General features: G+C 38.1%; 1 pseudogene; it reads left to right on the top strand.

The window, feature by feature from the left end:
- Positions 1–2,380: 2,380 nt before the first annotated feature.
- On the top strand, positions 2,381–3,159 carry LOC102988930 (40S ribosomal protein S4, X isoform-like; annotated as a pseudogene).
- Positions 3,160–21,599: the final 18,440 nt, after the last annotated feature.

Below are 21,599 nucleotides of genomic sequence, written 5' to 3'. Positions count from 1 at the left end.
TTCCCAACTCAATGATCTTTGCCATTCTCAATCTTTCAAAACCCAGAATAAATTATTCCCATCCTACAAAAAACATTAATTTCTCCATTTCTGTGGTCCCACATCACTTTGCTTATATCTCTACACTTATTGTATTCTGCCTTATATTATTGCCATTTTTATTACTCTTATCTCCACTACCAAATAATACATTTCTGGAGGACAGGACCTGCCTTATTCAGCTTTATATACCTCGAACACTAAACACTGACTTAGTGCCTGGTACTTAGTAGATCTGCTGAATTTAATTGAATTACACTCATTATTTGTGAATATTTTTTTCTGTCAAATGTATGTGAGGACATTCTAAATTTTTTAAACTACTAGTGGATTTAATATGTAAAGTCTTATTTTATTAGTTCTTCCTAGGCAAAAATCTATTTGAATAACTTGAAAAAAATGGTTGGTTTCCTGCCCCTGTAACTGAGACAGGGTTAAATCCTTTTAAAAGAAAGAGCCAAAAGGATTCAGTCTCTCAAAAGTCACAAGGAAAAGGAAAATATATTTTTTGTGTGTTACCCACTAAGATCTTTGTGTACACATACCTCCCCAAATGACTAAACTTTACAAATTTCACTTGACTTTAATTCAACTTTCCAAAAAAAAAAATTTTTTTTTAAAGTCACCTTTGGACTGGGATGAAACGTGGAAAATTTCAACTCAAAGTCAGATTTTTTTTTTCTAGGAAGCTGTGAGCAAATAAAAACAAGGTTTGGTGGTAGCATTTTACCCATCTACCATACATGGGTCACTGCCAGCACCATACTTGTTGATGAGACATTTGGCAAAAGGCCTGCTGCAGAAATACAGTCTGTGACTTTATTTTGCTGGAGATTTCATCTGTGAGGATTTTCTTTTCCAGTTTCAAAGTTCTCCCAAGAGGGACATAGCTTCTTTCTGGAAACCTGTGAAATGTTGGCAAGTCTTGCCCTGTTTACCATGGAAATTTGTACTTGGATAGAATTACAGTGTATGACCTGGTACAAGCATAGATGGATGTCTGATGCCTGCTATTTTCTCTTCATATTGATTTGAAAATTATAAGTCATAGAATCAGATCAAAAACTTTGATCTTTCCAGTTCATTCGTTCACCATGGCATACAGTCATACTTGTATAGACTTGAGAATAGATTGGCAGATGACAGAACATATGTTACTATTAAAATTTATGGGATTGGTTCTAATTAATCTACAGAGGGTTGCTTGAAAAGGGAGTAGACTATTTGTAAGCATGGATGATTTACTATTGGCTTATCTATTGTTTTTTTCTTAGGAAGTTCTAAAATATCATATGGCTTCAAAATTGCATTGATGGGTTATATTGTTTTTAATGAGAAAGAAAAAAATGAACAAGCCTTGCCTGTAAACAGAAATTATCTGCTTTCCTCTAAATAACTGTTTAAAGCATCTGGCCCAGAATTGTGTAAGAAATTTGTTTTTATGTCTTTGGGAAATAGTTAACAGTCTCACTCAGGACCTCGTCACTTCTTGCCAGGATTACTGCAATAGTTTCTAACTTGATCCTAGACCACGGTTCTCGCACCCCACCCTCAATCTATTTGCCACACTCCTATTGGCACTGTCATTCAAAAATCAGATCTGATCACCCCCAATCCAATGGTTAAAACCCTTCAAAGGTTTTAGGAGTGCTTTTAGGAGAGAGTGCCAGATTAGCATGGCATGCAAAGCTCTATCCTAGCCTTCCCCCTTGCCTCACACTACTCTCACTCGATAGTCCACTGTACACATGTCACTCTCAAGTTTTCACTCAGTTGTGCCTCTCTGCCTTTGAACCAGCTGCTCCCAAGCATATGATGTCACCTCTGGAACTCCCTGCTCTATCCATGGCTTGCTCCTATTCATCTTACAGCTCACATGCTACTTCCTCCAGAAACCAACCCAAATTTTCTCATCTAGCCAGGGTGACACCCACGAGTGTTCCAGTAACACTTGTGCTTATCTCCAGAATGGCAGCTATCACACCACATTGCATTTTAATAGCATGGAAATTCCAAGAGACCACATTTTATCCAGAGCCTAACAAATATCCTGGCATGTAGATGGTACTCAATATAAACTGATCAAATTGTGAATGAACAAAAGGATGAATGAAGGAAAACAATGTTGAGGTTTACATTATACTTGTTTTTCTGGTTATACTTTGAGACACTGATAATCTTGAATTTGCCATTTTGAAAGGATCTCAATGATCAGAAATTATTTTTTCTCTCTTTACCACTTTGAGAAAACAATGCAAATTTAAGAACCAAGTTGACTTCAAAGCAAGTTTAAGCAAGCTAAAAAGGATTGAAGAATGCTCTTTTCATGGCTAGCACAGCCATGTCTCATGATCCCAAGAAACATCTGAAGCATGTAACAACTCCAAAGCATTGGATGCTAATAAACGGACGAATGTGTACGTTCCTCGTCCATCTACCAGTCCCCACAAGCCTGAGAGAATGGCTCCCCCTCATCATTTTCTAAGGAACAGACCTAAGTATGCTCTGACAGGAAATGAAGCAAAGAAGATCTGCATGCAACAGTTCATTAAGACTGATGGCAAGGTCCAAGCTGATATAACCTACCCTGCTGGTTTAATAGATTTCATCAGCCTTAACAAGACCAGAGAGAATTTCCATCTCTCTATGACACCAAGGGTCACTTTGCTGTTCGTTGTAGTATACCTAAGGAAGCTAAGTACAAGTCGTACAAAGTGAGGAAGATCTCTGTGGGCACAAAAGAAATCCCTCATCTGGTAACTCATGATGCTTATACCACCTGCTACCCTGATCCCCTCATCAAGGTGAATGACACCATTCACATTGATTTGGAGACTAACATGATTACCCATTTCATCAAGTTTAACACTGGTAACCTGTATATGGTGACCAGAGGTGCTAACCTGGGAAGAACTGGTATGATCACCAACAGAAAGAGACCTCCTGGCTCTTTTGATATGGTTCATGTGAAAGATGCCAAAGGCAACAGCTTTGCCTCCTGGCTCGCCAACACTTTTGTTATTGGTAAAGGCAACAAACCACAGATTATCTCTTCCCCAAGGAAAAGGGATCCACCTCACCATTGCTGAAGAGAGAAATAAGAGACTGGCAGCCACATAGGGTGAAATCATCTCTAGGTTATGTGATTGAAAAGGTCTTTGTACTTAACTGAAGATTATATGGCATGATTAAAAAACAAAAATAAGAATGGCACAAACCATTTAAGAACTTAATATTAATTATTAACACAATCATCATTCAAATGATTTTATGACCCTTTGCACTGTGTACATTATATTGACCAACTCCGAGCATCTAAAATAAAAATGTCAACTTCAGTTTGTGATGAATAAACTGCCTTTAGTTATTCCATACATAGTGGCAACTATCAGGATAAAATCATTTAAAATTCACTTGAATATAAAACAATTAACATAAGTGATCTTCTTTAGCATTTTTGGTAAAAAGTTGTTGTTGTTTTTTTTCTGTATTCGGGCCTCTCACTGTTGTGGCCTCTCCCATTGCGGAGCGCAGGCTCCGGACGCACAGGCCCAGCGGCCATGGCTCACGGGCCCAGCCGCTCCGCGGCATGTGGGATCCTCCCGGACCGGGGCACGAACCCGCGTCCCCTGCATCGGCAGGCGGACTCTCAACCACTGCGCCACCAGGGAAGCCCAAAAGTATTTTATTAACTTGAACCAGGAATAGGGTTTACAAATCCCCCTCAGAATTGAAACAATCTGCTTGCAGGATTTGTGACTTTTCCACTTGTTTTGTTTCATTCCTGCATATGCATTGACAGTTCAAAAGCCCAGTCTTTAATTCTAGTGGCAATAAACTCAACTCCAGTCCAGAACTTGTACTACCTGACATCTTCCACCCAGTCTCCAAGGGATAAAAGCAGTGTTTGAAATCAGCCTTCTATGTAAAAACAAAAATCTGCAGTGTGATATGAAATGCAACAGAATTTCTAGCCCCCAAAATACATCCCTCCCCACCTCCTGCCCTTACCAGTCAATATCTGAAACTAGTTTAACAAACGGAAACACACGGTATGAGGGAATAGTCTTAAGATGTCAAAGAGATTATTCACTGATTTAAATTCACACTGCCTATTATGTTTCCCTTTTTGCCTTATTTGCCAGGAGGCTCAGAGCCAAATTTATTATTCAGTTGTAGTAAAACTTTTCTATATCCTGCTTTTGTTAGAAGCCCCATCTCCTTTTCTATATTTTATGGATTAATGCACCCTCAAAAAATCATATGTTGAAGCCCTAATCCCCCAGTGTGGCTAAATTTGGAAATAAGGGCTTCTAAGGAAGTAATTAAGGTTAAATGAGATCATAAGGGTGGGGCCCTGAATCTACAGGATTAGTATTCTTACAAGAAGAGACACTAGAGAGCTGGCTACTCTCCTTCTCTCTCCCTCCTTCCCTCTCTCCCTCCCTGCATACACACCAAGGACACGCAAGGACACTGCAAGAAGGCAGCCAGGAAGAGAGCTCTCACCAGAAACCGAATGAGCTAGGACCTTGATCTTGGACTTCTAGCCTCCAGAACTATAAGAAAATTTCTGTTGGTTAAGCCACCCAGTCTACAGTATGCCCAGGCTGACCATTACATATATGATACATGTCTTCTCTTTTTATCTGACTCTTTATTGCTTACCTGGCACCCAGTCTCTCATCCCTGGTAACCATAAACTCTGCTATGCTCCATCTCCCATCACCCACCTACCAGTTATGAAAACTTTGAAAAAATATTTCATAAACTGAATGAAATTAAGAAAGATAGTAGGGCTTCCCTGGTGGCGCAGTGGTTGAGAATCTGCCTGCGAATGCAGGGGACACGGGTTCGAGCCCTGGTCTGGGAAGATCCCACATGCCGCAGAGCAACTGAGCCCGTGAGCCAGAATTACTGAGCCTGTGCGTCTGGAGCCTGTGCTCCGCAACAAGAGAGGCCGCGATAGTGAGATGCCCGCGCACCACGATGAAGAGTGGCTCCCGCTTGCCACAACTAGAGAAAGCCCTCGCACAGAAACGAAGACCCAACACAGCCATAAATAAAAATAAAATAAATTAAAAAAAAAAAAGAAAGATAGTAACTCAGCACAATAATTTGGAGTCTACCCTCAAACTATACTTGCAACCTTAAAATTAACCTTGTCTATTGCTTTTCTAAGAGTGACCTCTATAATTTTACAAAAGCAATGATGACTTTTTTCTTATTATACTTTCGTGTCCAGTTTTGTAAGTGATGTTTCTGTAAAACTGGCAAAATTAACAAGCATGATACTGTGGCTTAATTTCATGGGATGGTGTGTCCTTATTGAACACAGAAACCACCTTACTCCTACCCCATTTTCTTTTCATGTTTTTCCATTTTTTCTAATGTTTACTGTGATCCACAATCCAGCCCCACCCCTCCATTCTCAGGCCTTTCCCTCCTAACACACTGTCAGCAAATGATCTCAGTATTGTCTATTTCTTTGATATCATTCAGCTTAACTTGTGAAAACTGTTTTCTTCTCATAAGACAATACTCCAGATAGCCAGACTGTAAGCATCATAAACTACAAGCTCTTCTAAAGGAAGTACAGAGGTTTAGAGCTACAACAAGAATAGTAGTGTTCAATTAATAGATTTTGTGTCAAGAAAAACAAAAATCATTAAGATAATAAGTTTCCACTATAGCTCACATGCTTAAAACTTTCTTTAAAAATTCTCCTTGTAGGGGCTTCCCTGGTGGCACAGTAGTTAAGAATCCACCTAACAATGCAGGGGACACAGGTTCGAGCCCTGGTCCGGGAAGATCCCACGTGCTGCGGAGCAACTAAGCCCGTGCTCCAAAACTACTGAGCCTGAGCTCTAGAGCCTGCAAGCCACAACTACTGAGCCCACGTGCCACAACTACTGAAGCCCACGTGCCTAGAGCCCATCCTCCGCAACAAGAGAAGCCACCGCAATGAGAAGCCCACACACCGCAACGCAGAGTAGCCCCCGCTCACCACAACCAGAGAAAAGCCCACGCAGCAACGAAGACCCAATGCCGCCAAAAATAAATAAATAAATAAATAAAAAGAAAGTTCCCTTTAAAAAAAAAAAAGAAAAAATGGCCACTCTCCTACACCACTCACAGCATAGCATTTCTTGAGAACAATTTAGCATTATTTATTTAAAAAAAAAATTCTCCTTGTAAGTTAAAATGTTCTGTATTTGCATTGAATGAAAAATTGTATTACTGGAATATTTGAGAAAAATCCATTGAGACATTTTTTTCCTTAGGTGTGGAAGTAAAGAAATAATATTAAACATTTTCAAAATTCAGTTATTTTTACAAAAACAACTGAAAAGTGGTTGAACTTTGTTGAGTCCCGTGTGGAAAGACTTCAGTGTGAGGTAATTTTCGTGAAACACAGGAAAAGTAATAAACTGAAGTTGAATGTGATTTGAAAATACTTTATGAGCAACTAAAAAAAATTCTTAAAGCTCTCTTGGATAAGCTTGTCAAGATCAGCCTCTTGGCATTTAGAAATTGAATAAAGTTAAATGACTCAAGATGTACTAGTGCCCAGATAGAGAATGATTGTTCCCACTTAGCTGTCAAGCATGGATACAAGTGTTCCTCTATACAGGGTACTAGAAAAGACCATTGGTCAGGAAAGTGAGCACCAGATATCACTTCTTTAAGAATTAAAGTACTTAGTGTTTTCTAGAAATGTCCCAGATGAGCTAACCAGGCCTGACATTCACAGTGTTCCATCGACTCTCCCATACAGATCTTTTTAGTTTTCTACCTGACAGTCTTATCACAGAACCTAATCTCCAGAGAAACTGAACCCCTCCTGGACAGCACTATCTAATGTCTTCTACCCAACTTATGCCCTATATTACCTTGCTCTTTTCTTCATAATACTTATCACTGTCTGAAGGTATCTAATTTATTTGTTTACCATCTGTCCCTTGTCTCTCAGAATGAAAGTCTCATGAGAACAAAGATTTTTCCTTGTTTAGTGCTGAATATCCAGGGTCTAGGAGAGTGTTTGTCACATAGTAAGTACTCTACAAATATTTATGGAATGAATGAATGAATGAATGGATGAAATTTTTATTTCCCATAAACATCTGAACTTCACTGCCTCTGTGTCTTGGCATATAAATTTTCCTCCATCTAGAATGCCTGTACTCTCCTTCCACTCTACATCTTCACGGTCCAATTAAAATTTTATAGCATCTAGGCCTGTGTGGGAATTAACAATGTGCAAGCTTCAGCTCCCTTCAAAGAGTGGAGGATATTTAAGGGATCAGCCTGTGATGTTTTCTTTTCACACACACAGACACACAAGTGCACATGAACACACATACATACACATAAACTAGCACAGTATCACTCAGTAAGCACTTATTACATTAATTAATGAGACTAGTGTACCATTCAAGTTCTAAATGTGATTTCATCTTAGCTAGAAATATAACAAGAAAAGTGGACCCATCACTTGGTTAGTGCTGTGGCATGGCAGAAGAAATATATCAATTACATGTGTTCAATTCCCACAGAAACAGCAAGGGTGGCAAAATTCTGATGTAAATTCAGATCATTAGTTAATAAACTTTTGCTCAGTTGTCCCCTGCCAGGTTCCTGGGACATATCCAGGACTCCCTATGGCATTCCATGGGTGTTTGGAAAAAGAGAAGGAAAGAAGAAAAAACAGAATCTTCCCAAATCTACATAAATCTTCAGGGGCCTCCTGTCCATGGGTTTATGTCAGGGTGACCTCTGTTTTGCCCTGCTTGGAGAATCCACCTTGAACGGGTCAGTCGTGGTTTATGAAGGCAGAAAGAGAAATGCATTTGTTCATCTCTTGGACTGAAGGATCTTAGTACCAGGTCAGTCATTCTAGTCCCACTTATTTTTCCAACCACCAAATTCTCTTTTCTCATCCCTCTCCCTCCACGCACTCAGTGCCTAACAGCCTATTGAGTAATAAGTTCTTTCAACTACACTCTAAGAATTCTCATGACTTGTAATGATAGCGAGTCCTCTGACTATAAAAAGGTCAATGTTTAATCTCATCTTTTTCTCTGTGTTACTTCTATGCTCATTCTTTGCCTTATAACACAAAAGCATGTCCTTTTTATTTCAAGTTGCTATGTAAGATCTGCGGCTGGGTCTAGAGGTGAATGTAATCTGCAGATGATAGCATGGTTGGTGCATTTATTTTTTTTTTGACAAGTGTGAATGGTGAGTTACAAACTGGCCAATGATTCCCAAGGTTCATTTTGTGATACCTATGTTGAAATACCCCAAAAGGTATCATAAAACTCTTAAAACTAAATTAATTTGGATTTACCTTTAAATTTCTGAAATAAATATGGAACAATAGCATTCCTTGACACAAAACACAACAAAAGTTGTTGTATCTTCCAACAGATTAGGAACTGTTTATTGTTCCCAGAGACAGACTCAGTCCATTTCATGAATATTGTTCGGTTACTTAGCACCCAGTTTAGATGTTTTCTGATGATAATAAATGAATTCGTGTTTGCTGTATTCAAAGTCATTGTATTTTAAAATATTCACTCTTCTTTAAGCCCTTGGAATTCGAAAGCTGATGTGTGGAAAGGTTACAGAGGCAACTATTAGGAGCTGCGTCAAGTTACCTCCAGGCTTCAGACTGGCTTGCAAATATTAAACAGTACAAGAGTTACCTTGTTGTCAAGGAAGAGAGATCCAGTGACACTAATCCATTCTACTGATGATGGTTAAGAGCGAGACATGACTATGGCCTACTCACAAGACTGCCTTTAAAAATGGTTTAAAACAGGGGTTCCTCAGCCTGTTAGGAACCGGGCGCACAGCAGGAGGCGAGCGGCCACCAAGTTTCATCTGTGGCTCCTCATCGCTCCCCATTGCTCGCATTACCCCTCATACCCCACCGTTCGTGGAAAAATTGTCTTCCCCGAAACTAGCCCTGGTGCCAAAAATGTTGGGGACCGCTGGTTTAAAACATCATATACAAACTGGAACATGAATTAGAAGCAAGAAGAGATAGGGAAAGGTTATTTGCACAGCCTCAGGCCCAACTGCACGTACACAGAGCTGGAAAGTATTTTGCTTAGTACCAGTGCACTCAACACAAATAACATTTAGTACTTATTAATGATATTTAGAACTTATTACGTAGTATTTATTTAGTACTTAGTATGTGCCAGGAATTTTTCAAAGTCATTTAACATATTAATCCTTTAAACCTCCCAGGAGATAGTAGAAGGTAGCTACTTTTATTGTTTTCAACATTTTACAAATGAAGAAACAGACACAAAGAGAATAAGCAACTTGCCCCAATGCACAGGGGATGCATTGCTGCAGACCTCAAAGAGGCAGCAGACTAATCTAGATGAGTACAGACTAATGTTACCAAAAAGGGTACAATACCTTCATCATCACTAGAGGAAGACATTCCATAGTTACCAAAATAAGAAGCCATGTAAAACCATGCAGAAAAAAATCATGCATTTGTTATGGACAAATCAAATTACCAAGAAACTTGGTAAATACTATAATGATTGATTTTCCTCAGTTATATTTAAGGGGGAGTTAGATATACCCTTCTTAGCATGTCAGCTGCAAACAGGTATGCAAGAAAGAAAATGAACAAATATCAAGTAACGCCATCAGGCATCATTGAACAAATGTCACAATGATCATGAAGGTACTAGAGGTGTTTTCAAGAATCTTCATTACTCCTTCAAGTCATTCATCTCTTAAGAATAATGGACTACCTCCAAGTCCAGCACAAAAACCTCCTTCAGAAAATGTGAGAGGCTATAGCTACATAGCGATAGCTATATCAGCTACTTAGCTGTAATGGCTAAAGCTACGTAGCTATAGCTATATCAGCTACTTAGCTATAATGCCGGTCAGAGTTCCATTACTGGTTAATTGCTTTCTTCGTTTTTGTACGCGAGTCAAGTAAAATGAATGAAAGGAAACACTTGCCTTATGAGATACAGGTTTGATGTTATGCTCAATGAAATGATCACAGGAAAGGCACCATTTCTAATCTATTCAATTTCTTAGCAGATCACTTGGACAAGTATATAGCCTTAACTAAAAATCCTGTTTGGCACATAAGAACTACAAATATATCATTAATATTGATTAATTTTTTAAAAGAAAAATACAAAAGTAAAAATTGAAGTAAACCTGCAAATGAAAAAATAAATGATATAAACATATTTAATCATCTAGAAGCAATACTAAGACACTTGGAGATATGGAGAACATTTAACCATAATTTCAAATAACTCCTTTGTCCATGGCCCATGAGTTGCTAATAAATATTACATTTAATGCCTATCGACAGATGAATGGATAAAGAAGATGTGGTAAAAAAGAATGAAATAATACCATTTGCAGCAGCATGGGTGGACCTAGAGATTATCATACTAAGCAAAGTTAAGTCAGAAAGAGAAAAACAAATACCGTATAATATCACTTATATGTGGAATCTAAAATACAACACAAATGAACATATCTACAAAACAGAAATGGACTCACAGATACAGAGAACAGATTTGTGGTTGCCAAGGGGGAGGAGAGATGGGAGAGGGAAAGATTGGGAGTCTGGGATTAGCAGATGCAAACTATTATATATATAATGGATAAGCAACATGTCCTACTGTATAGCACAGGGAACTATATTCAATAGCCTGTGATAAACCATAATGGAAAAGAATATGAAAAAGAATATATATATATATGTATAACCAAGTCACTTTGCTACACAGCAGAAATTAACACAACATTGTAAATCAACTATACTTCAATAAATTCTTTTAATTACATGTCTTCCTTATTTTTAATAAATTCATAAACTTAAAAGTTCAGCAGGGCTTCCCTGGTGGCGCAGTGGTCGAGAATCCGCCTGCCAATGCAGGGGACATGGGTTCGAGCCCTGGTCTGGGAAGATCCCACATGCCGCGGAGCAACTGGGCCCGTGAGCCACAATTACTGAGCCTGCGCGTCTGGAGCCTGTGCTCCGCAACAAGAGAGGCCACGATAGTGAGAGGCCCGCGCACCGCGATGATGAGTGGCCCCCGCTTGCCACAACTAGACAAAGCCCTCGCACAGAAACGAAGACCCAACACAGCCATAAATAAATAAATAAAATTAAAAAAAAAAAAAAGTTCAGCAACATGTTTTAGCATTTACTAACTTGCTCATGCCAGTGATTACATAAACTAATCAAATTATAAAAACAAATATTTTATTAGTATTAAAATCCATTAAGATAATACACCATTATTCTGACATGTATTTCTTTATAAAAATAATTTAAAAGTAATAATAATGCTGAATTATATGATATTACAGCTAGGACAGGAGGGACAGTGCAGCCAGATTAAGCTGCCTGAACCAAAAATGTTATGTCATAAAATCTTTCTGAGGAAATAAATGTATTTCATTCATTCATTCATTCAACAAATATTTATTGAGTACCTATAAAACAGTAAAACATATGCTGTACTACCAACTTTTGATGAATATTAATATATTAATTTATTATATTTTTTATGCACATAGTCTAAGTATGATAAACATTATTCTTCTTAGATATATTTAATAAATTCAATGATGAAACTCTTGAAAAAATTCCATACAGTTCTCCCAAAAATGTTGTCTCTGGGACCAATTTTTTTTCTGTAAAAAAAAAACAGTAAAAGATTCGGGGCAATGGGCCACATCAACAACTTCCTTACTCCCAAATATTTCAAAGAAAAACATTACTGTGCTATACTTGAACATTTGCTCTGTGAGATTTCTTTTTCAAAATAGATTTTTTACATATTGAAAAAGGATAAAAAGACAGGCTAGACATTGCATCCTTTGAGACTTTTGAGTAGTTCCACTGTAGAATTAAGCCTTGAGGCTCTAAGCCTTCTTGCTCTGCCTTCCACTTGATAAATCCTTTTCCACTTTGGGACCTTTGCACTTGCATTCCCTCTGCCAGATATTCCTTCCCCTGATTATGTCCATGGCTTGGTTACTCACAGCACTCAGGTCCTTGCTCAAATATCATCTCCTCTGGCAGTACCCTCCTCCAGCACTCTCCATCCTTTTCCCTGCTGCAATAGACTATTATCTGAATCTGCCTTGGACCAGTGTGCTTGAAATAACAAAAAGAAATTCATGTGTAATAGATTCAGCATTAAGAGGCTCCATCACATGGATCCTGAAACAAATTGTAGCCTTACTTATCCTTATACATCAATAAAGATTCTATCTCCAGACAATGACATTTATTGTTTTGAAAACTATTTTTACCTTAATATTAAAGAATATTACTTTTATTGGGAATTCCCTGGTGGCGCAGTGGCTAAGACTCCATGCTCTCAATGCAGGGGGCCCCAGGTTCGATCCCTGCTCAGGGAACTAGATCCCACATGCATGCCGCAACTAAAAGTTCACATGCCACGACTAAGGAGCCCACGTACCACAACTAAGCAGCCAGCGAGCCACAACTAAGGAGACTGCTTGCTGCAACTAAGAGACCTGGCGCAACCAAATGACTAGACACCTAGTTCTCTTTAAAAAAAAAAAGAAATAAAAAATAAAGAATATTATTTTTATTAAAAATCTCTTGGAAGTCCAATGACATTTGCTGATTGAATTTGAAAGTCAAATACAAATTGGGAGATTGGGATTGGCATATATACACTAATATGTATAAAATAGATAACTAGTAAGAACCTGCTGTATAATAAATAAATTAAATTTAATTTAAAAAATTAAAAAAAAAAAGAAAGTCAAGTACAACAAGATGTTCCCTCTCAGGCACTATGAATGTCAGTTTTAAAGTTAGACAGACTTGGCTTCAAGTCTCAGGTCTACAGCAAACTAGCTATGTGAGCATACCCTTAAACTACTCTCATTAAAAGCACCAAAACCCTTTTTTAAATTTAATCTAATAGACACATTCCAGTTCTTATGTTATTGGACCACTATGAATCATTTGATAAAGATGACAACTCTTTTTTTTCCAGAAATTTTGTTTTCTGTATACATTTTTAGCTGCTCCTTATCAGTCATCTTTGCAGACTCCTCCTTTCTCTGTCTTTCAAACACTGATGTTTCTCACTGATCTGAATAAGGCCCTCTTTTCTCCTCACTCTCCATTCTTTCTCAGTGCTATCATCCTCTCTCATGCTCAGACTTCCAATGCATTGACTTACCTTACAGCTCTCTCTTAAGGGCCAGATCTAGGTATACAGTTATCTACTCAATACTATCTTGTAAATTTCCCAGAGATACTTCAAATGGATTGCGTTCAAACCGGAACTTGGCACTTCCTTCACACCGACCTGATATTCTCTTGTTCCCTGTGATATTCTCTTGTTCTCATTCTGTCACCCACTTCATAAACCTGGATCATCCGCTACTCCACTCTCACCTTCACCCTTCTGTTCTCTGATCAGTCACCAAATCTTGTCACGGCTACCTCCTATGTGTCTCTCAAATCTGTCCATGTCCCTTCACCCCCACTGTCATTGCCCTTGTTTGGGGGAAAATAATCATTTCTGTCCTGGATCACCTCTAGAGAATAGATGCTTAAACCTGTAGCACTGCTATGAGAGACAGTTAATGGGAAACTTCAGGTATTTGGAGTAAATTAATGTTTTACTCTAGTGGTTTCTGACTCTCAGGGAAGGTGAAGGTACCCCAAAAGGCCTTTCTTGGAAGTCAGAGACCAGGAGCCTTGACAAGATTGCTTTATCAATTAATGCTAAAGCAGAAAATAAAAGCATTTACCATTCAGGGACACTGACTTGATAGCCAAATGACACTATGCAAGTCCAGAAAAAATCTAACCAACCTGACTCTACTAGGTCCAGTTGGTTAAACTGAGTATATTAGCAGTTAAGATTTAGTAAGAGATTTAGGGCTAAACATATTTATAATAAAATGCTAATACCATTAATGATTGTGCCTTCATATTAATTAAAATGCAATGTCTATGCCTCTTGTGACTGACTCGAAAGCATCAAAATGACAATTGTATAAATATCCTACTTTGTTTAAAGTATATTATGTTTTAGAAACAGTTGCTATTTAAGTAACTACTTAAATAGTTATCACTCTTACAACTTAATAATAAAAAGACAACCCAATTAAAAAATAGGCATAAGGGACTTTCCTGGTGGTCCAGTGGTTAAGAATCTGCCTTCCAATGGAGGGGATGAGGGTTCGATCCCTGGTTGGGGAACTAAGATCCATGCTGCAGGGCAACTAAGCCTGCACACCACAACTACTGAGACTGTGTGCCACAGGTACTGAGCCCATACGGTCTAGAGCCTGAGCAACACAGCTAGAGAGAAGCCCGTGTGCTGCAACGAAGAGCCCACGCACTGCAATGAAGATTCCGCATGTCACAATGAAGATCCTGCATACTGCAACTACGACCCAATGCAGCCAAATAAATAAATAAATGACAATGTATATTTTTAAAAAATAGGCATAAGATCTGAATAGACATTTCCCCAAAGAAGATATACAAATAGCCAGAAAGTCCATGAAAATATGTTCAACATCATTAGTTATTAGAGAAATGCAAATCAAGACCAAAAAGAGATACCTACTTCATATGCACTAAGGTGGCTATCATCAAAAAAAAAAAAAAAAAAAAAAAAAGAACACTAACAAGTGTTGGTGAGGATATGGAGAAATTGGAACCCTCATATATTGCTGGTGGACATGTTAAACAGTGCAACTTGTTTGGAAAACAGTTTGGCAGTTCCTCAACATATCATCATATGACCCAGCAACTTCACTTCTAGATATATATACAAGAGAGATGAAAACACGTCTACACAAAAAACTTGTACACAAATGTTCACAGCAGCATTATTCATAATAGTCAAAAAGTAGAAACAACACAAATGTCTATCAACTGATAAATAAGGAAATAAAATTTGGTAAATCCATGTAGCAGAATATTATTCAGGCAAAATACAGAATGGTTTATATGCTACAACACATATAAACCTTGAAAACATGAAAAATTTTTTTCATTTCTAATTACTTTTCTTTGCTAAGTAAAAGAAGTCAGACACAAAAGGCCACATATTATATGATTCCATTCATGTGAAATGTACAGAATATGCAAATATATAGAAATAGCAGGTAGATTAGTGGTTGCCTAGGGCTCCGGAGTGATTGGGTGAGGGAGGAGATAGGAAATGACTGTGGATGGATAAGGGGTTTAGTGGGGAGGAAACAAAAAGGATCTAAAATTAGATTGTAGTGATGATTGCACAACCCTGCGAATACATTTTAAAACACATTGAACTATACCCTCTAAATGGATGAATTGTATAGTACGTTAAACCTATCTCACTAAATCTCAATTTCTTAAAAAAAAAAAGAAAAGAAAGAATCAGTACACAAAACCTGTTTGTCAATAGTGTTGGTTAGAAATGCGTTCAACTACAAGTGTCAACATTCAACTGATAGCAAATGAAGCCAAAAAGAGTTGACTTTTCTCACAGAGCATGAAGTCCAAAAGTATGTAATGACTCTTGGCTCTAGAACACCTTCATGGATCCAGGCTCTTGGATCCATGGATCCTGCTGTTTGACCCCTGATAATTACAAGATGAATGTTGCAGCTCCAAACATCCAGTCAAAGCAGGAACAACAGCAAAAGGGCAATAACAGTCACTTCTGTCCCCTGTTACCAAGAAAGCAAAGCTTTCAAAGACACACTGGCTGACTCCCACTTATATCTCATTGGTCAGAACTATGTCACATGGCCACCCCTAGCTTCACAGGAGGCTTAAAAGTATGTGATTTTCACAGAACAGCTCCATTCAAAGTAAGAGTTCTGTAGGCAATGAAGAAGGAAAGAAGGGATATTGGGCAGAGAAATAACAGTGTCTGCCGCAACATCTCTCTCCAGGCATATACCCTGAAAACCCTACTAATACAGAATTACATTAACAATCTTAATTTTTTAAAAACGCAAAACCTACATTAATGCCCTGGTTGGTACAGGACGTAAGCAAATCTCCCCTTCTTTCACATTTCCTCATCCCTCTCCTGACCACTGGGATGGCTTTCTTGCCACTGAGACCGCCTTCTGGATGCTTTACTTTCTAGTCTCTGGAAATCCCCAGTTTGAGTGTCTGCCGACTAAAGAAGAAAAATACAAAACAAAACAAAACAAATATCCTGACCAAATATGAAATGCTCTGATTTTCTAAGGAGGAAGAAAACTTGATTTCTCTTCCCATAATCTGTCTGCTTCATACCCTCCAGCCTCTCCTCGCCACACATACAGACCCACAAAAAAACCCTTTTACTTTTCTCTTCAGAGAGTCACCTTCAGTCTCTCTTAGGGCTGCTCTCTTCACCTACTTATATGGTGGTTTTCTCACAGGTACACTCCTATATTTTAGCCATGTTAACACAGTTCTAACCTTATAGAAAAAGCAAAATGTGGTGGGATTATGGGCTATTATCAGTTACACAGGTTTCTCTCAGAAACCATTCTATTTCAGATGTTCGTGTGGACCTGACAGTTTCCACCATCATATTTGGAAGTTTACTACTTTTAATGAGGAAATACCATGTGCCAGACACTATGATAAATGCTTAGGATACATTATCACTATTGCTCACATTACCCTTTAAGATTAGTGTGCTAGACCCTAAGTAGTTGAGTAACTTTCCCAAACTCAAACAACTAGCTAGTTGCAGAGCTGAGATTTGAAGCCAGGTTTATCAAACTTTAAAATCCATATTATAGTGCCTGAGAGGGAACATCTCATTGTACTTAACTTTCAAATTCAATCAGCAAATGTCATCGGATCTCCAAGAGATTTTTAATAAAAGTAGTATTCTTTAATATTAAGGTGAAAATTAATGATAAGTTTAATAGTTTAAATATAATAAGTTTATACTTAATAATAAGTTAATAAGTTTAAAATAAGTTTAATAATATTAAACTTAATATTAAAATATTAAGTTTCCAAACAAGTAAATGTCATTATGTCTGAAAACAGAATCTTTATTGATGTAAAAGGATGAGTAAAGCTACAATTTGTTTCAGGATCCATGTCATGGAGCCATCTTAATGCTGAGTCTATTACACATGAATTTCTTTTTGTTACTTCAAACACAAAGGTCCAAAGCAGATTCACATAAAATCTTCTTCCCTAAAAATGAAATACCAAATGTATTTACAACATAATGTAAAATAAAAATTATCCACTCAGAATAACTGTATAACAATTTCCCTGATTAATTTTTTTAAAAACCTACTCTATTTCAAAACATAAGTTCACTGAATGTGTATTAAAGGTTATTTCCATAACCTTTAAGTTATAAAGGGATTTCAAGCAGAAGTTTCTGAAAGTTAATTAAATAGAATGCCTTGGTAGATTTTTTTCAATTATTCAATGGCTAGAGATTTAGGTATGAAATATATTCCATAAACTCATAAAGTATGATGCTATTGACTTTATTTACCAAGATAGACAAGTGTACAGCTCATTTATTCTTAGAACAAAGCCTACCTCTGACATCTCGTATTATGTCACATTTCATTATTTTGTAGGAAACGATCTCTAAGATAGAAAAGTAAAACAAATCTCCAGACGTTCCAGTAGACTTTTTAAAAAAAGGCACAGCTAGGTCAGTATTTTAGAACTTGAGATGCTCTTTTCCATGAGAATGTGATCCATATTAGGACAAGCCAGGTCAGCCCACAAATGCTATCTGGGAAATATATAACATTCCTGAAGCCAAGACCAAATGCTTCTAGTAAATCTATTCGCTATACTATAATGTTTTAAAGGTAAAATACATTCTTAGTGATCATTTAGTCTTTTGAGGTCACATGTTTCCCCACTGTACCTCCAAAATAAGATCAGAGTCACACTTTCAATGCATTTCATTTTAAGGAATATTTCTCAATCATCTGTACACCTACCCCTCCTTTCTTCACCTCCTACCAAATGAGCAAAGAGAGAAAAAAGTCCCTTAACACCAAACCACAGGTTAAGGTTGAAGGCCCAAGAGTGCTGATTCTTGAGACTGTACTAGTCAAGTTTCTTTTCATTACAAATGTCAGACACCCAACTCAAATTAACTTACATTTAAATAAAAATTTTTAAGAATCTATTGGCATATGTATCTGAAAAGTCCAAAAATAGAACGAGGTTTAGGCGTGATTTGACCTAGGGATCCGAATGATGTAATCGGGCTTCTTTCCTTTCCATCTTTTACTCTGCTTCCTTCCACGAATTGGTCTTCTCTTCTAACCACAGTCTTCCTCCCTGTGACTGGAGAAAATGGCCACAGCAACCCTAAACTCACAGTATCCTAGCACCATTAAAATAAAGGAAAGATAAATAAAGTCTTTTTTTTTTTAATAACCTAACTTTCCAGCTCACTTCTTGTATCTTTTTCTTTTTTGATATTTATTTATTTATTTAGGCTGCTCTGGGTCTTCGTTGCAGCATACAGTCTTCTTAGTTGCGGCATCCAGACTCTTAGTTGCGGCATGCGTGCTAGTTCCCCAACTAGGGATCAAACCCGGGCCCCTTGCATTGGGAGTGCAGATTCTTACCCACCAGACCACCAGGGAAGTCCCCGGAAAGAGACAGTCTTCTCCCACTTTTTCTAGCAGAAAAGTCCCAATTTGCTATGTCAGTTTGACTAACATACGGACACCCTCCAAGGAAGCTGGGGTATAAAAGACACTGATTGACAGTTCTTATATGATCCCATAGAATAAGAAAGGATGTTTCCCCAAAAAAAGATAAATGCTGGGTAAACAAATAAGATGCATGTAGAACAGAGAGTAAGAAGTGGAGGCAGAACTCTCTTAAAGAAATTAAATATGTAATTTAAAACTGTCCCACAAACAACAAAAAACAAAAAACCCTCCAGATTCAGATGGCTTCACCGTCCTGAATTCTACCAAATATTCAGGGAGGAAGGAATAACAATCTTACATAAACTCTTTATGGGAGGAAGAAAAACTTACCAGTTTTTTTATGAGGCCAGCATAACTCTGATACCAAAACCTGAAAGCACACTTAAAAAAAAGAAAATTACAGGCCAATATTTTTCATGAATACAGGTTCAAAAATCCTCACAAAGTATTGGCCAGTGGAATACAACAACACAGAACAAGGATAATATAACCATGACCAAGTGGGGATTTTGTCTTAGGAATGCAAACTTGGGTCAACATGAGAAAATCAATGTAATTTACCACATTTACAGAATAAGAAAGGAAAAAAGCATAATCATCTCAATAAAAAGCAGAAAAACATTTGACAAAATTCAGTACTCATTCCTGATAAAAATCACAGAAACTAGGAGTCAAAAATAATTGTCTCAGTCTGAAAAAGGACACTAGCTAAAATCCAATAGGGGTATATTAAATGCTTTCCTCATAAGATCAGGAATAAGGCAAAGACATCTGCTCTCATCACTTCTGTTCAACACTGTATTAGAAGTCCTAGACAGTGCAATGAAATGTCTTCGTTACATTTTAAAAAAGGAGTTGTGGGTCTTGCATTAATGTGCTGTTTCCCCTGTTATTTTAATGTTATACAGTCTTGAATCTGTCAACTCATCCAACTTATCCACAAAATTATGGATTAAAGAAGCTATTCCACTAAAACAATTTTCAGTGAGGTGAGATGGGATTGGATCATTTTGGAAGCACATATGGTCCTTTATGTTTATCTAGCAGGAGGAAATAAAAATAACTCCTCCAAGAATAGACTGACTTTACTGCATCAGTGTAATTTGCCTACAATTGCCCCTTTGTCATCAAGCACATTCACGTCATCACCTTCTGTGACCAGGGACAAATAATGAATGTTTCAACTCTTCTTCCATTTCACCTTCTCACTTTTTACAAGATTCAAATGTCTACTTGAAAAGTAACAGTTCATTATCAAAACCTGCCTTGTTTTTTATTTTTACTATGTCTACATTTTATAACCAATTTATTGTTGTGTGGTATTTGTTGTGACTGTAAAGTTTATGGTACAGCATGTAAACTTTAAATGTTACTGCATTCAAAGCGATTGTTTTTCAACAACAACATTAGTTATTTGGTAATTGGGAAGATGTTTTCAGCATTTTACATACTAATATGATAGTTTGTTATGTGTGCATGAACAACGGGCCAAATTATGATACATAGATAGATAGATGATAGATAGATAGAAGGATGGAGGGATAGATAGATAGATAGATGATGAGAGACATAGAGCCACAGACAGAGACAGACAGAGATAGAGAGAGAGACAGAGACATCCTGACCAGATGGTGGGCAATGCTGCTGGACTGGCAAGTCTTTGAACCTTGAACAAGCCAGCAGATGCCCAGCCCTCCCAGCCCTAAGGTGAATTCAGAGAGCCTCTCTGCACCAAAGTCTTGCACACCTGAAAAGGAACTCTCCATTTTGCTGAGATTATATTGCGCCTGTCAGTTCCCATCTGCTTCAGTGCCTTGCACAGTACCCAGGGTACTTCTCCCTGTCCGTGGTTGAGGAGGTTCTTGCTGCCTTCTAAGATGCAGCTCATCAACCAGCCCTGGAGTGCCACCTTCTGAAGCCTCATAGCCGTGAACCTCTACCTGATCATTTCCATTATTGCCCTGGTTAAAAAAGGAAACCTGTCCAAAATCGTCACCTGGATGCCTAATCACCACAGCCTCTTTGGCTGTGAATGGCTACTCCATCTTTCCTTTGGGACAGCAAAGACATACAGTAGCCTCTACTGCCTCTGCAGGTGGTGAGTAGGCTAATGGCCCTCATTTCTCTGAAACCTGCAAATAACTCCTCCGCTGGCAATAACTCCGCCCAGAGAATTTGAAAAAGAATAGATGCATGTATATGTATAACTGAATCACCTTGTTGTACACCTGAAACTAACACAACATTGTTAATCAACTGTACTCCAATATAAAATAAAAAGTTACAAAATAAATAAATAAGTAAACTCTGCCCAGCTCCAGCAATGCTCCCTGCACACTTCCAGCCCCCTACTGAGATAAAAGTGCCTTTATAGAGATAATTTGGCTTCCCGTTTGTGGATCAACCATACCCTCCTAGGTGTGGCCACCTTTAGGCCTCAAGGAGATACCAGTTCTAGATGGTTCCTGCCCCACCTAACCCACAAAAAGAATGGAGAGGGTGCCTCGGATTTTTGACTCCAAATTCTAGGCTATAACCCCACTTCAAATAACCTCCTCTGTGTAAATGGTTCTAGAGAAGGATAAATAAACAATAAACAGATGGCTCTGCTTAGGAAATGGGATAATGAATAAACTAATCCTTTGCTATAAAAAAGAAAGAGTTCTGGGGCTTCCCTGGTGGCGCAGTGGTTGCGCGTCCGCCTGCCGATGCAGGGGAACCGGGTTCGCACCCCGGTATGGGAGGATCCCACATGCCGCGGAGCGGCTGGGCCCGTGAGCCATGGCCGCTGAGCCTGCGCGTCCGGAGCCTGTGCTCCGCAACGGGAGAGGCCACAACAG

Source organism: Physeter macrocephalus, chromosome 4 (assembly GCF_002837175.3).
Source record: "Physeter macrocephalus isolate SW-GA chromosome 4, ASM283717v5, whole genome shotgun sequence".
Classification (NCBI taxonomy): Eukaryota; Metazoa; Chordata; class Mammalia; order Artiodactyla; family Physeteridae; genus Physeter; species Physeter macrocephalus.
Note: the sequence above shows the minus strand (reverse complement) of the source record. Positions and strands in the feature narration are given on the sequence as shown.